Source organism: Rhinoderma darwinii, assembly GCF_050947455.1.
Source record: "Rhinoderma darwinii isolate aRhiDar2 chromosome 5 unlocalized genomic scaffold, aRhiDar2.hap1 SUPER_5_unloc_25, whole genome shotgun sequence".
NCBI classification, from domain to species: Eukaryota; Metazoa; Chordata; class Amphibia; order Anura; family Rhinodermatidae; genus Rhinoderma; species Rhinoderma darwinii.
Window position 1 is genome coordinate 521,146 of NW_027461782.1, and position 15,436 is coordinate 536,581.

General features: G+C 50.9%; 6 non-coding genes and 2 pseudogenes across 6 annotated transcripts; all 8 read left to right on the forward strand.

The window, feature by feature from the left end:
- Positions 1–172: 172 nt before the first annotated feature.
- LOC142688397 (U2 spliceosomal RNA) lies at positions 173–274 on the forward strand (annotated as a pseudogene).
- A 5,555-nt stretch (positions 275–5,829) lies between these two features.
- Positions 5,830–6,004, forward strand: LOC142688347 (U2 spliceosomal RNA; annotated as a pseudogene).
- Positions 6,005–7,309: 1,305 nt separating this feature from the next.
- Positions 7,310–7,500, forward strand: LOC142688277 (U2 spliceosomal RNA). Its single transcript, XR_012857420.1, has one exon. It is a non-coding gene; the product is annotated as a U2 spliceosomal RNA (small nuclear RNA).
- A 1,301-nt stretch (positions 7,501–8,801) lies between these two features.
- On the forward strand, positions 8,802–8,992 carry LOC142688278 (U2 spliceosomal RNA). The gene has a single exon (XR_012857421.1). It is a non-coding gene; the product is annotated as a U2 spliceosomal RNA (small nuclear RNA).
- A 1,305-nt stretch (positions 8,993–10,297) lies between these two features.
- On the forward strand, positions 10,298–10,488 carry LOC142688279 (U2 spliceosomal RNA). Its single transcript, XR_012857422.1, has one exon. It is a non-coding gene; the product is annotated as a U2 spliceosomal RNA (small nuclear RNA).
- Positions 10,489–11,789: 1,301 nt separating this feature from the next.
- LOC142688280 (U2 spliceosomal RNA) lies at positions 11,790–11,980 on the forward strand. The gene has a single exon (XR_012857423.1). It is a non-coding gene; the product is annotated as a U2 spliceosomal RNA (small nuclear RNA).
- A 1,301-nt stretch (positions 11,981–13,281) lies between these two features.
- LOC142688281 (U2 spliceosomal RNA) lies at positions 13,282–13,472 on the forward strand. The gene has a single exon (XR_012857424.1). It is a non-coding gene; the product is annotated as a U2 spliceosomal RNA (small nuclear RNA).
- Positions 13,473–14,773: 1,301 nt separating this feature from the next.
- On the forward strand, positions 14,774–14,964 carry LOC142688284 (U2 spliceosomal RNA). Its single transcript, XR_012857426.1, has one exon. It is a non-coding gene; the product is annotated as a U2 spliceosomal RNA (small nuclear RNA).
- The last annotated feature ends 472 nt before the right edge of the window (positions 14,965–15,436 follow it).

Below are 15,436 nucleotides of genomic sequence, written 5' to 3' on the forward strand. Positions count from 1 at the left end.
AAATCCTGTGTAGCTTCCTCTCCGGCCTTTATTCACCTCCCGCTTAGTAGCTGTAAATGTGTGTGAGCCTGCAGGGCCCCATGGAATTGCCTAGGAGTAGGCTGAATCAATCGCTGCAAGGGGTGAACAGCAGTATGGGACAGGCTCGGGCAAGGCAAGGGCCGCTCGGGTTATCGCTTCTCGGCCTTTTGGCTAAGATCAAGTGTAGTATCTGTTCTTATCAGTCCTTGTAAGGATAGATAGCTCGGAGAACCACTGGGGGCTATAAACACTAGCTTAGCGATCCAAGAGCGTTCCAGACGAAGCCGGCGACGAACTGCGGAGAAGAACCAGCGAAGACGACGATCCAGAAGGGAGAAGCCGCCATCGAGGAAGAAGCTCCGGGAGATCGCTGCCGGGAAGAAGAAGGGGAACTTCGGAGAAGAGCCGCTGCTGAAGGGGATCTTCGAAGAAGCTCGGCCGCAGAAGAAGAAGCTCGACGAGGAACCGCTGCGGAAGAAATTTCGTGGAAGAACCTCGGCCAGCAAGGAGAAGATTTGCATAGCTCCGCCCCCTTCGGGAAAGAGCTATCGAAGATCCTCCCCAAGCGACAGGAACAGCTGGAAGAAGCCATGGCCTCAACCAGCAACCCTGCCACCCAGAAGGAGAAGGCAGATGGACCAGGTGAGCAGGCCCAGGCCAGGACATCTCCTCCTGAAGCCTCCTCAAGCCAACAGGCCACCAGGAAGCCGAACCAGGCTGCTCCAACCCTGGAGCCCTGGATGAAGCAGACGGTGGCCCTGAAGCTCAAGGAGGTGGACGGGAGAGTGCCGGACATGACGGAAGAAGTGTTCTGCCAGAAGATGCTCCTGGATCAGGGCTTCGCTAAGCCGGAGACCATCAGTATCCAGGCCTTCATGACCGGGATGTTCTTCGTGACCTTCGCTTCGATCAACATCTGCAGAAGGTACTGGGAGATGGTGAAAGCGGCGAGGCCTGAATCCCCTTTCTCTCGCTTTGTGGGCAACTGCCCTGTCCAAAGAGAGGAAAGGCGGGTGACGGTCTCAATGCGGAACCCACACACCCCCGGCAAAGACATCACCACGCTCCTGAAGCGGTTCTGCACAGTGGTGAGGGAACCCACCCACATCCTGAACGGACTCGGCTTCTGGACTGGCAAGTGGTCGGTAATCGTCCGACTGAACAAGGATTCGAGCGCGGAAGACGGCCTCCAGCACCTGCCCCAGTCATTCTCGCTGGGCAACTCCTACGGCCTCATCTACTACCCGGACATGCCGCAGATCTGCAGGAGATGCAGCAAGAAGGGTCATTCGGTGAAGGACTGCAAGGAGGACGCCTGCAAGAACTGCCGGGTAACAGGACACGAGACCAAAGACTGCCCGAAACGGACAATGTGCAACCTCTGCGGACAAGCAGCCCACTCTTACAAGGACTGCCCGAAGAGGGATCGATCCTGGGCAACTGTAGCAGCGAAAGCTCCAGCCAGAGGGAACCCCGCCCCAGCCAGAGCTCCAGCGGCACAGAAGACCGGGAAAAAGAAGGATGGTAAGAAGACGACAGTCCCTCCCCCCCCTCTCCCGGCCCTCCCTCGCCCTACCCTTCCCACCCTCCCTCGCCCGGCCCTCCCCACCCCCCCGTCCCCAACCCCTGTCACCCCCACTGAGGCTCTCACCTTCTCCTACCCACCCATCTCAGTGGTCCTGTCACCTGCACCTCTCCCAACCCAGCCTCCCTTCTCCCCAGCTCCAGCAGCACTAACATCTTCCCCTCCAGCTGCTGGAGTCCTCTCCCTGGAGGATTTTCCCCCTCTTGTCTCCTCAGGTGCCATCCAGAGGAAGAGAAAGGTGAGGGACAGCCCAGCTGCTGAGTCCTCAAAGAGACAAGTCGTGGAAATCTGCGAAGATTCCCTTGCGCAGCAGGAGGAAATGGAGCAGATGGTGGAGGAACTCGTGTCTGAACCTGAGGTCATCGACTTCACAACAGACATCCAGGTGGCTACAATCCTGGAACAATTTTTGTCAGAGGGCCTGCTGGATCTTCCGGACCCGCCAGGCTCCAGAGAGGAGGATCCGCCCGACCGGACTGGTAACTAAGGTGTATCGTTTGCACTAACCTTCTTTATTCTCCCCCATGGCTGCTAAACTTAACATCTTTGGCCTCAATGTGAGGAGTGTTAGAGATAGGACTAGATGTCAGATGGTGCTAACTTTTCTTTCCAAGCAGTCGAGTGATGTATTTATGCTCCAGGAATGTACTCTCCCCTCTTCCAGGTCATACCATCATCTGGCCAGGCAGTGGACCCATGGCCCGTCCTACTGGTCTGGTGGGGGCGACTGTAAGTCTGCAGGGGTTGCCATCCTGATTAGGGGAAGCGTATTTACTGTTGACTCTGTCCAGGAGCTCGTCTGCGGCCGCTTGTTGGTCGTAGACGGTTCCTGGGCGGGAGAGCCGATTAGGCTCATCAACGTGTACGCTCCCCCTATGAAGGCTGAGCGCCTGGAACTATTCCAGACCCTGCGGACCCAGCTCGCCACCACTAGGGCAGTGGTGATGGCCGGGGACTTCAACTGCCCCATCGAAGAGGATGGACGAAGTTCCGGCACTTCAATCAAGCTGGATGTCAGTTCCAAACTGCTTATCGAGATGGTAACCGAAGCATCCTTGCAGGACGTTGTGGGCTCCATGGGGATCGGCTCTGTGAACTATTCATGGAGCCGACCCGATGGCTCACTTCGTTCTCGGATTGACTTTGTGTTCACCTCCCGGGCAGTCAAGCAGCATGGGCACTCCATGGTCCCCTGCTTCTTCTCTGACCACAGGGCCATTCTCTTCCAGGGTGCCATCGGCCACGGTTTTCCTCCCGGCCCTGGCTCCTGGAAGCTGAATTGTGCCCTGCTGGAAAGAGAAGAGGTACTGGCGGAACTTAGAGACGCCTATATTGTTTGGAGGAATGATAAAGTTTTCTTTGACAAAACCTGTGACTGGTGGGAATATGTTAAAGTTGAATTTCGTTGTTTCTTTCAGGCAAAAAGTCGTCAACAGGCGTGTGAGAGGAAGAGAGACTTCAGAGAGATGCAGCGTCAGCTGCGATCCCTGCAAGACCTCCTTCAATGCGGCTGGGACGTCAGGAAGGAGCTGGAGGAAGCCAAAAAGGGCCTGAAAAGGCACTTTGAGGAGGAATCCAAGCGAATTGTCTTTCGTTCCAAGGTGGAGAACCTGGAGAAGGGTGAGAAATGTAACTCGTTCTTTTTCAGGAAACTCCATGCCGGCCACACGCCCCTGAAGGAACTCCGAGATGAGACCGGAAACATGCATTCTGGGAAGAAGGAGGTGATGGGAGTCGTCACAGACTACTACCGAAGCCTCTACTCCCGGAAAACCACTGACCCCGAAGCCGCCGATAAATTCCTGTCAGGTATCACTAATCATCTTGATCCTGCAGGTACGGAGGCTATGGACGTACCCCTGACGGTGGAGGAACTGCTCTCTGCCGCTAAATCCTTCAGACCCGGCAGGACCCCGGGCAGTGATGGTCTCCCAGCAGAGCTCTATGTAGCGCTGGGGGACTTGATCTGTCCGGACCTGCTGGAGCTCTATGAGGAGATGGTGGTGGAGGGTAGAATGCCACCGTCCTTGAGAGAAGGCATGATCACGATCTTGTATAAGCGGAAGGGGGAGAGATGTGACCTGAAAAACTGGCGTCCCATCTCTCTCCTGAACGTGGACTACAAGATCCTCGCCAAAGTATTGACCAACAGACTGAAGGTTGTCATCGGACAGATCATCGGATCGGACCAAACCTGCGGCATTCCTGGCCGTAGGGTGGCCGACAGTCTTGCCCTGGTGAGGGACACGGTGCATTACATGCAAAGCCGCCGTACACACGCGGCCCTGGTCAGTCTGGATCAGGAGAAGGCTTTTGACCGGGTCTCTCACGAATTCATGGGTAAGGCTCTGCGTAGGCTGCGGCTTGGCAGGTTGTTCTGTTTGTATGTTAACCTGATGTATTGCGACATTTACAGCTCGGTGCTGGTGAACGGCTGGAAGACTGACCCCTTTCCTGTATCGTCGGGGGTTAGACAAGGCTGTCCTCTTTCACCTCTCCTTTTTGTTTGTGTTATAGAGCTCTTCGCAGAGGCTATCCGGCAGAATGGAGAGATCAGAGGGATCACCGCACCAGGTCCAGGACACTTCGAGGTCAAATGCTCGCTGTACATGGACGACGTGACCGTCTTCTGCGCTGACCAGAGTTCGGTGACTGCACTCGTCCAGACCTGTGAGGAGTTCGGACGCGCTTCAGGGGCAAAAGTCAACTGCGGGAAGTCGGAAGCCATGCTCTTCGGAAAGTGGTACCTGCCTTCTCCTGCCTCCTTCCCGTTTACTATCAAGCCGGACTTCATCAAAATTCTGGGAGTCTGGTTCGGTAAGGAAGGTGCAGCCCTAAAGTCGTGGGAAGAACGCTTGGCCAAAGTCAACCAAAGGATCGGACTGTGGAGCCTCAGACAACTCACTATTGAGGGCAAAGCAATGGTCCTGCGTAACGAAGTCTTGCCTGTGCTACAATACACTGCACAGGCATGGCCCCCTCTTGCAACGGTCTCGAGGGCCATTACCAGGACTGTGTTTCGCTTCATCTGGGGCTCGAAAATGGACAGAGTAAAGCGGACTGTTATGTACAAGGAGCCCCGCAAAGGTGGGAAGGGTATACCCGACATTCCCACTCTGCTGCGGATCGCTTTTGTATGTGACTGTGTTCGTAGGACTCTGAGGACAGCAAACGGCTCTGCGGGCAAGGCCATGTCCCGCTACTTCCTCCTTCCCCTCTGGCGAGGTTTTGGCTGGGATAAGTGGGACAGCTCCTTCCCTTACAACTGGCACGCTCCCTGGTTCTACGGAGATGTCGTCCGGTTTGTGAGGGAGCATCAACTGGAGGGTCTTAAGCCCGACTTGTGGAAACCTAAGACGATCCACAAGCACATCAGAGCAAAGGACTCACTGGAGTTTGTTCCAGGGCTTCATGCCGACACGTTGGAGACTGTTTGGACTAACGTGTCATCTGGCAGGTTGACCAACGGGCACAAGGACATTTCATGGATGGCCATCCAGGGAGGACTGCCTCTTAGGTCATTCATGCATGCCCGCAACCTGTGCAAGACCCGGTACTGCCCCAGGTGCCCCTTCACGGAGGAAACATCTTTGCACATTTTCTGGCAGTGCCCCTTTGCACAGGGTCTGTTGAAAGCCTTGGAACACGAACTCAAGGACTCAGTTCCCAGGAACAGACTGTCGTACCGCTCGGTACTTTATGGACTATTTCCTGGGAATACCACGGATGGAGCAATCCAGGAAGCCTGGCGCCTTATGAACTGTTTTAAGGACGCTATATGGTTCGCCAGGAATCGTCTGATTTTGCGGAGAGAGAGTGTGTCCGTCCAGGACTGCCGCAGGCTGATCCACAGCCTGCTCAGAGACTATTCCACCTGGGACAGCCCGGACGTCGATGAGGAAGAGGACTGATACTCCCCTTCCCCCCACTCTCCCTTCTTGTGTGTTGTCTTTCAATAAAGCTTCGGGCCTGTGATTTCCCGCTTCCCTATCCCCTCCTACCCACTCCCCTATCCCATCACTTGTCTGTAATGCTTTGTTGTTTGGCTTTAGTGAATGCAAGAATGTTAGTGTAGCATGTGGTGTAATGTATAGCATAGGCTAGCCTGTACTGTGTATTATACTGTCATGTTATGTTTGACGACTGTTATTATTTATTATTTGCTGCTTCATGGCTTGCGCTGCGTCGCAGTAATGTTTGTATGATGACGATTGATTGTCAATAAAGCATTTTTCAATCAAAAAATCTGTTCTTATCAGTTTAATATCTGATACGTCCCCTATCTGGGGACCATATATTAAATGGATTTTTAGAACAGGGAGATGGAAATAGAGCTTGCTCTGTCCACTCCACGCATTGACCTGGTATTGCAGTATTTCCAGGACCGGTGCACCCTTCCCTTATGTGTTGACTAAAATCAGATTCCAAAAGTGCTATTTGTGTTTGCTATTGTTTTTGTCTTTCTGATGGGATCTCCCCTTTTAATCCCATTATTTCAACACCTGTTGGACAATGCATTTGTACAGTCATGTGTGATAATGAGCTCATTTATTAAATGCAATTAATTAATACATTGCCACCTCTTGTTGTGTGTGTGTCTTCTGTGTTTCTGTGTTTCCGGCATTTCACATTGGAACAGCTCATTCACCTTCCTTGTCTTCTCTCCGCCCTCCCTCCTAGGTAGGTTAAAGAGCTGCACCTGAGCCAGCCACTGATTGATGCAGCACCACAGTCAAATAGCGGAGTGGAGTAGGGGAACAGCAAACAGCCATTAAAGCCGCCCGCCCGCCCGCCCGCCCGCCTGCCTGCCTGCCTGCCTGCCTGCCTGCCCGCCACAATGGACCTACCTGTGTACACTACATGGATGTGATGGAATGTACTGTCGTCCCTACATTTCAAGAAGAAGTAAGAATTGCAGTTGCAACAAAGCCTTGCTTGCCTACAAAGAGAGCAGCAATTTGGATTTGTTACTATGTTACCTAGAAGAATAACAAACTGTGCAAGGATGGAGGTTGTAGGAGCAAAGAGAAGTTGTCTGTAAAGTTGGTGGATGCTTATTTTCCATTTTGCAGTCCCTTGTCTCCCTCTTGTGGCCTCCTGGAGGCAAATAAATGTGCAAAAAAAAGACAGCCTGGCGGCCGGCTGTTGCAGTGTTGCCCTCTCAGGCAACACTGAGTGACTGACTGAGCCGCACCGTCTTATATAAAGTTCAGACGGAACTTTGCACGTGTCATAGTGGAGCCCTCAGGATTCCAGAGCCAGCTTTCTGACATCATAATGGGGCCTGCCTCAGAGATAAAAGCCTGGGCCCAGGCAGTGTTGGTCAGTGCTGCTCAGCAGGCAGCACCGGACTGGACTGGATTAAAGCTGATACAAGGTGTGAAGGAACAAGGGGTGGCTGTGGGCATGCACTTGCTGCCGCTGCCAGTGTTTATCTGCATGGCAGGAGGGCATTTGGGCGTTGCCAGGAAGGCGTTTTTATGTAGATTCCTCCTCTTTCAGCACTGCATTGTGGTGCAAGCAAAAGAAGCAAATCCTGTGTAGCTTCCTCTCCGGCCTTTATTCACCTCCCGCTTAGTAGCTGTAAATGTGTGTGAGCCTGCAGGGCCCCATGGAATTGCCTAGGAGTAGGCTGAATCAATCGCTGCAAGGGGTGAACAGCAGTATGGGACAGGCTCGGGCAAGGCAAGGGCCGCTCGGGTTATCGCTTCTCGGCCTTTTGGCTAAGATCAAGTGTAGTATCTGTTCTTATCAGTTTAATATCTGATACGTCCCCTATCTGGGGACCATATATTAAATGGATTTTTAGAACAGGGAGATGGAAATAGAGCTTGCTCTGTCCACTCCACGCATTGACCTGGTATTGCAGTATTTCCAGGACCGGTGCACCCTTCCCTTATGTGTTGACTAAAATCAGATTCCAAAAGTGCTATTTGTGTTTGCTATTGTTTTTGTCTTTCTGATGGGATCTCCCCTTTTAATCCCATTATTTCAACACCTGTTGGACAATGCATTTGTACAGTCATGTGTGATAATGAGCTCATTTATTAAATGCAATTAATTAATACATTGCCACCTCTTGTTGTGTGTGTGTCTTCTGTGTTTCTGTGTTTCCGGCATTTCACATTGGAACAGCTCATTCACCTTCCTTGTCTTCTCTCCGCCCTCCCTCCTAGGTAGGTTAAAGAGCTGCACCTGAGCCAGCCACTGATTGATGCAGCACCACAGTCAAATAGCGGAGTGGAGTAGGGGAACAGCAAACAGCCATTAAAGCCGCCCGCCCGCCCGCCCGCCCGCCTGCCTGCCTGCCTGCCTGCCTGCCCGCCACAATGGACCTACCTGTGTACACTACATGGATGTGATGGAATGTACTGTCGTCCCTACATTTCAAGAAGAAGTAAGAATTGCAGTTGCAACAAAGCCTTGCTTGCCTACAAAGAGAGCAGCAATTTGGATTTGTTACTATGTTACCTAGAAGAATAACAAACTGTGCAAGGATGGAGGTTGTAGGAGCAAAGAGAAGTTGTCTGTAAAGTTGGTGGATGCTTATTTTCCATTTTGCAGTCCCTTGTCTCCCTCTTGTGGCCTCCTGGAGGCAAATAAATGTGCAAAAAAAAGACAGCCTGGCGGCCGGCTGTTGCAGTGTTGCCCTCTCAGGCAACACTGAGTGACTGACTGAGCCGCACCGTCTTATATAAAGTTCAGACGGAACTTTGCACGTGTCATAGTGGAGCCCTCAGGATTCCAGAGCCAGCTTTCTGACATCATAATGGGGCCTGCCTCAGAGATAAAAGCCTGGGCCCAGGCAGTGTTGGTCAGTGCTGCTCAGCAGGCAGCACCGGACTGGACTGGATTAAAGCTGATACAAGGTGTGAAGGAACAAGGGGTGGCTGTGGGCATGCACTTGCTGCCGCTGCCAGTGTTTATCTGCATGGCAGGAGGGCATTTGGGCGTTGCCAGGAAGGCGTTTTTATGTAGATTCCTCCTCTTTCAGCACTGCATTGTGGTGCAAGCAAAAGAAGCAAATCCTGTGTAGCTTCCTCTCCGGCCTTTATTCACCTCCCGCTTAGTAGCTGTAAATGTGTGTGAGCCTGCAGGGCCCCATGGAATTGCCTAGGAGTAGGCTGAATCAATCGCTGCAAGGGGTGAACAGCAGTATGGGACAGGCTCGGGCAAGGCAAGGGCCGCTCGGGTTATCGCTTCTCGGCCTTTTGGCTAAGATCAAGTGTAGTATCTGTTCTTATCAGTTTAATATCTGATACGTCCCCTATCTGGGGACCATATATTAAATGGATTTTTAGAACAGGGAGATGGAAATAGAGCTTGCTCTGTCCACTCCACGCATTGACCTGGTATTGCAGTATTTCCAGGACCGGTGCACCCTTCCCTTATGTGTTGACTAAAATCAGATTCCAAAAGTGCTATTTGTGTTTGCTATTGTTTTTGTCTTTCTGATGGGATCTCCCCTTTTAATCCCATTATTTCAACACCTGTTGGACAATGCATTTGTACAGTCATGTGTGATAATGAGCTCATTTATTAAATGCAATTAATTAATACATTGCCACCTCTTGTTGTGTGTGTGTCTTCTGTGTTTCTGTGTTTCCGGCATTTCACATTGGAACAGCTCATTCACCTTCCTTGTCTTCTCTCCGCCCTCCCTCCTAGGTAGGTTAAAGAGCTGCACCTGAGCCAGCCACTGATTGATGCAGCACCACAGTCAAATAGCGGAGTGGAGTAGGGGAACAGCAAACAGCCATTAAAGCCGCCCGCCCGCCCGCCCGCCCGCCTGCCTGCCTGCCTGCCTGCCTGCCTGCCCGCCACAATGGACCTACCTGTGTACACTACATGGATGTGATGGAATGTACTGTCGTCCCTACATTTCAAGAAGAAGTAAGAATTGCAGTTGCAACAAAGCCTTGCTTGCCTACAAAGAGAGCAGCAATTTGGATTTGTTACTATGTTACCTAGAAGAATAACAAACTGTGCAAGGATGGAGGTTGTAGGAGCAAAGAGAAGTTGTCTGTAAAGTTGGTGGATGCTTATTTTCCATTTTGCAGTCCCTTGTCTCCCTCTTGTGGCCTCCTGGAGGCAAATAAATGTGCAAAAAAAAGACAGCCTGGCGGCCGGCTGTTGCAGTGTTGCCCTCTCAGGCAACACTGAGTGACTGACTGAGCCGCACCGTCTTATATAAAGTTCAGACGGAACTTTGCACGTGTCATAGTGGAGCCCTCAGGATTCCAGAGCCAGCTTTCTGACATCATAATGGGGCCTGCCTCAGAGATAAAAGCCTGGGCCCAGGCAGTGTTGGTCAGTGCTGCTCAGCAGGCAGCACCGGACTGGACTGGATTAAAGCTGATACAAGGTGTGAAGGAACAAGGGGTGGCTGTGGGCATGCACTTGCTGCCGCTGCCAGTGTTTATCTGCATGGCAGGAGGGCATTTGGGCGTTGCCAGGAAGGCGTTTTTATGTAGATTCCTCCTCTTTCAGCACTGCATTGTGGTGCAAGCAAAAGAAGCAAATCCTGTGTAGCTTCCTCTCCGGCCTTTATTCACCTCCCGCTTAGTAGCTGTAAATGTGTGTGAGCCTGCAGGGCCCCATGGAATTGCCTAGGAGTAGGCTGAATCAATCGCTGCAAGGGGTGAACAGCAGTATGGGACAGGCTCGGGCAAGGCAAGGGCCGCTCGGGTTATCGCTTCTCGGCCTTTTGGCTAAGATCAAGTGTAGTATCTGTTCTTATCAGTTTAATATCTGATACGTCCCCTATCTGGGGACCATATATTAAATGGATTTTTAGAACAGGGAGATGGAAATAGAGCTTGCTCTGTCCACTCCACGCATTGACCTGGTATTGCAGTATTTCCAGGACCGGTGCACCCTTCCCTTATGTGTTGACTAAAATCAGATTCCAAAAGTGCTATTTGTGTTTGCTATTGTTTTTGTCTTTCTGATGGGATCTCCCCTTTTAATCCCATTATTTCAACACCTGTTGGACAATGCATTTGTACAGTCATGTGTGATAATGAGCTCATTTATTAAATGCAATTAATTAATACATTGCCACCTCTTGTTGTGTGTGTGTCTTCTGTGTTTCTGTGTTTCCGGCATTTCACATTGGAACAGCTCATTCACCTTCCTTGTCTTCTCTCCGCCCTCCCTCCTAGGTAGGTTAAAGAGCTGCACCTGAGCCAGCCACTGATTGATGCAGCACCACAGTCAAATAGCGGAGTGGAGTAGGGGAACAGCAAACAGCCATTAAAGCCGCCCGCCCGCCCGCCCGCCCGCCTGCCTGCCTGCCTGCCTGCCTGCCCGCCACAATGGACCTACCTGTGTACACTACATGGATGTGATGGAATGTACTGTCGTCCCTACATTTCAAGAAGAAGTAAGAATTGCAGTTGCAACAAAGCCTTGCTTGCCTACAAAGAGAGCAGCAATTTGGATTTGTTACTATGTTACCTAGAAGAATAACAAACTGTGCAAGGATGGAGGTTGTAGGAGCAAAGAGAAGTTGTCTGTAAAGTTGGTGGATGCTTATTTTCCATTTTGCAGTCCCTTGTCTCCCTCTTGTGGCCTCCTGGAGGCAAATAAATGTGCAAAAAAAAGACAGCCTGGCGGCCGGCTGTTGCAGTGTTGCCCTCTCAGGCAACACTGAGTGACTGACTGAGCCGCACCGTCTTATATAAAGTTCAGACGGAACTTTGCACGTGTCATAGTGGAGCCCTCAGGATTCCAGAGCCAGCTTTCTGACATCATAATGGGGCCTGCCTCAGAGATAAAAGCCTGGGCCCAGGCAGTGTTGGTCAGTGCTGCTCAGCAGGCAGCACCGGACTGGACTGGATTAAAGCTGATACAAGGTGTGAAGGAACAAGGGGTGGCTGTGGGCATGCACTTGCTGCCGCTGCCAGTGTTTATCTGCATGGCAGGAGGGCATTTGGGCGTTGCCAGGAAGGCGTTTTTATGTAGATTCCTCCTCTTTCAGCACTGCATTGTGGTGCAAGCAAAAGAAGCAAATCCTGTGTAGCTTCCTCTCCGGCCTTTATTCACCTCCCGCTTAGTAGCTGTAAATGTGTGTGAGCCTGCAGGGCCCCATGGAATTGCCTAGGAGTAGGCTGAATCAATCGCTGCAAGGGGTGAACAGCAGTATGGGACAGGCTCGGGCAAGGCAAGGGCCGCTCGGGTTATCGCTTCTCGGCCTTTTGGCTAAGATCAAGTGTAGTATCTGTTCTTATCAGTTTAATATCTGATACGTCCCCTATCTGGGGACCATATATTAAATGGATTTTTAGAACAGGGAGATGGAAATAGAGCTTGCTCTGTCCACTCCACGCATTGACCTGGTATTGCAGTATTTCCAGGACCGGTGCACCCTTCCCTTATGTGTTGACTAAAATCAGATTCCAAAAGTGCTATTTGTGTTTGCTATTGTTTTTGTCTTTCTGATGGGATCTCCCCTTTTAATCCCATTATTTCAACACCTGTTGGACAATGCATTTGTACAGTCATGTGTGATAATGAGCTCATTTATTAAATGCAATTAATTAATACATTGCCACCTCTTGTTGTGTGTGTGTCTTCTGTGTTTCTGTGTTTCCGGCATTTCACATTGGAACAGCTCATTCACCTTCCTTGTCTTCTCTCCGCCCTCCCTCCTAGGTAGGTTAAAGAGCTGCACCTGAGCCAGCCACTGATTGATGCAGCACCACAGTCAAATAGCGGAGTGGAGTAGGGGAACAGCAAACAGCCATTAAAGCCGCCCGCCCGCCCGCCCGCCCGCCTGCCTGCCTGCCTGCCTGCCTGCCCGCCACAATGGACCTACCTGTGTACACTACATGGATGTGATGGAATGTACTGTCGTCCCTACATTTCAAGAAGAAGTAAGAATTGCAGTTGCAACAAAGCCTTGCTTGCCTACAAAGAGAGCAGCAATTTGGATTTGTTACTATGTTACCTAGAAGAATAACAAACTGTGCAAGGATGGAGGTTGTAGGAGCAAAGAGAAGTTGTCTGTAAAGTTGGTGGATGCTTATTTTCCATTTTGCAGTCCCTTGTCTCCCTCTTGTGGCCTCCTGGAGGCAAATAAATGTGCAAAAAAAAGACAGCCTGGCGGCCGGCTGTTGCAGTGTTGCCCTCTCAGGCAACACTGAGTGACTGACTGAGCCGCACCGTCTTATATAAAGTTCAGACGGAACTTTGCACGTGTCATAGTGGAGCCCTCAGGATTCCAGAGCCAGCTTTCTGACATCATAATGGGGCCTGCCTCAGAGATAAAAGCCTGGGCCCAGGCAGTGTTGGTCAGTGCTGCTCAGCAGGCAGCACCGGACTGGACTGGATTAAAGCTGATACAAGGTGTGAAGGAACAAGGGGTGGCTGTGGGCATGCACTTGCTGCCGCTGCCAGTGTTTATCTGCATGGCAGGAGGGCATTTGGGCGTTGCCAGGAAGGCGTTTTTATGTAGATTCCTCCTCTTTCAGCACTGCATTGTGGTGCAAGCAAAAGAAGCAAATCCTGTGTAGCTTCCTCTCCGGCCTTTATTCACCTCCCGCTTAGTAGCTGTAAATGTGTGTGAGCCTGCAGGGCCCCATGGAATTGCCTAGGAGTAGGCTGAATCAATCGCTGCAAGGGGTGAACAGCAGTATGGGACAGGCTCGGGCAAGGCAAGGGCCGCTCGGGTTATCGCTTCTCGGCCTTTTGGCTAAGATCAAGTGTAGTATCTGTTCTTATCAGTTTAATATCTGATACGTCCCCTATCTGGGGACCATATATTAAATGGATTTTTAGAACAGGGAGATGGAAATAGAGCTTGCTCTGTCCACTCCACGCATTGACCTGGTATTGCAGTATTTCCAGGACCGGTGCACCCTTCCCTTATGTGTTGACTAAAATCAGATTCCAAAAGTGCTATTTGTGTTTGCTATTGTTTTTGTCTTTCTGATGGGATCTCCCCTTTTAATCCCATTATTTCAACACCTGTTGGACAATGCATTTGTACAGTCATGTGTGATAATGAGCTCATTTATTAAATGCAATTAATTAATACATTGCCACCTCTTGTTGTGTGTGTGTCTTCTGTGTTTCTGTGTTTCCGGCATTTCACATTGGAACAGCTCATTCACCTTCCTTGTCTTCTCTCCGCCCTCCCTCCTAGGTAGGTTAAAGAGCTGCACCTGAGCCAGCCACTGATTGATGCAGCACCACAGTCAAATAGCGGAGTGGAGTAGGGGAACAGCAAACAGCCATTAAAGCCGCCCGCCCGCCCGCCCGCCCGCCTGCCTGCCTGCCTGCCTGCCTGCCCGCCACAATGGACCTACCTGTGTACACTACATGGATGTGATGGAATGTACTGTCGTCCCTACATTTCAAGAAGAAGTAAGAATTGCAGTTGCAACAAAGCCTTGCTTGCCTACAAAGAGAGCAGCAATTTGGATTTGTTACTATGTTACCTAGAAGAATAACAAACTGTGCAAGGATGGAGGTTGTAGGAGCAAAGAGAAGTTGTCTGTAAAGTTGGTGGATGCTTATTTTCCATTTTGCAGTCCCTTGTCTCCCTCTTGTGGCCTCCTGGAGGCAAATAAATGTGCAAAAAAAAGACAGCCTGGCGGCCGGCTGTTGCAGTGTTGCCCTCTCAGGCAACACTGAGTGACTGACTGAGCCGCACCGTCTTATATAAAGTTCAGACGGAACTTTGCACGTGTCATAGTGGAGCCCTCAGGATTCCAGAGCCAGCTTTCTGACATCATAATGGGGCCTGCCTCAGAGATAAAAGCCTGGGCCCAGGCAGTGTTGGTCAGTGCTGCTCAGCAGGCAGCACCGGACTGGACTGGATTAAAGCTGATACAAGGTGTGAAGGAACAAGGGGTGGCTGTGGGCATGCACTTGCTGCCGCTGCCAGTGTTTATCTGCATGGCAGGAGGGCATTTGGGCGTTGCCAGGAAGGCGTTTTTATGTAGATTCCTCCTCTTTCAGCACTGCATTGTGGTGCAAGCAAAAGAAGCAAATCCTGTGTAGCTTCCTCTCCGGCCTTTATTCACCTCCCGCTTAGTAGCTGTAAATGTGTGTGAGCCTGCAGGGCCCCATGGAATTGCCTAGGAGTAGGCTGAATCAATCGCTGCAAGGGGTGAACAGCAGTATGGGACAGGCTCGGGCAAGGCAAGGGCCGCTCGGGTTATCGCTTCTCGGCCTTTTGGCTAAGATCAAGTGTAGTATCTGTTCTTATCAGTTTAATATCTGATACGTCCCCTATCTGGGGACCATATATTAAATGGATTTTTAGAACAGGGAGATGGAAATAGAGCTTGCTCTGTCCACTCCACGCATTGACCTGGTATTGCAGTATTTCCAGGACCGGTGCACCCTTCCCTTATGTGTTGACTAAAATCAGATTCCAAAAGTGCTATTTGTGTTTGCTATTGTTTTTGTCTTTCTGATGGGATCTCCCCTTTTAATCCCATTATTTCAACACCTGTTGGACAATGCATTTGTACAGTCATGTGTGATAATGAGCTCATTTATTAAATGCAATTAATTAATACATTGCCACCTCTTGTTGTGTGTGTGTCTTCTGTGTTTCTGTGTTTCCGGCATTTCACATTGGAACAGCTCATTCACCTTCCTTGTCTTCTCTCCGCCCTCCCTCCTAGGTAGGTTAAAGAGCTGCACCTGAGCCAGCCACTGATTGATGCAGCACCACAGTCAAATAGCGGAGTGGAGTAGGGGAACAGCAAACAGCCATTAAAGCCGCCCGCCCGCCCGCCCGCCCGCCTGCCTGCCTGCCTGCCTGCCTGCCCGCCACAATGGACCTACCTGTGTACACTACATGGATGTGATGGA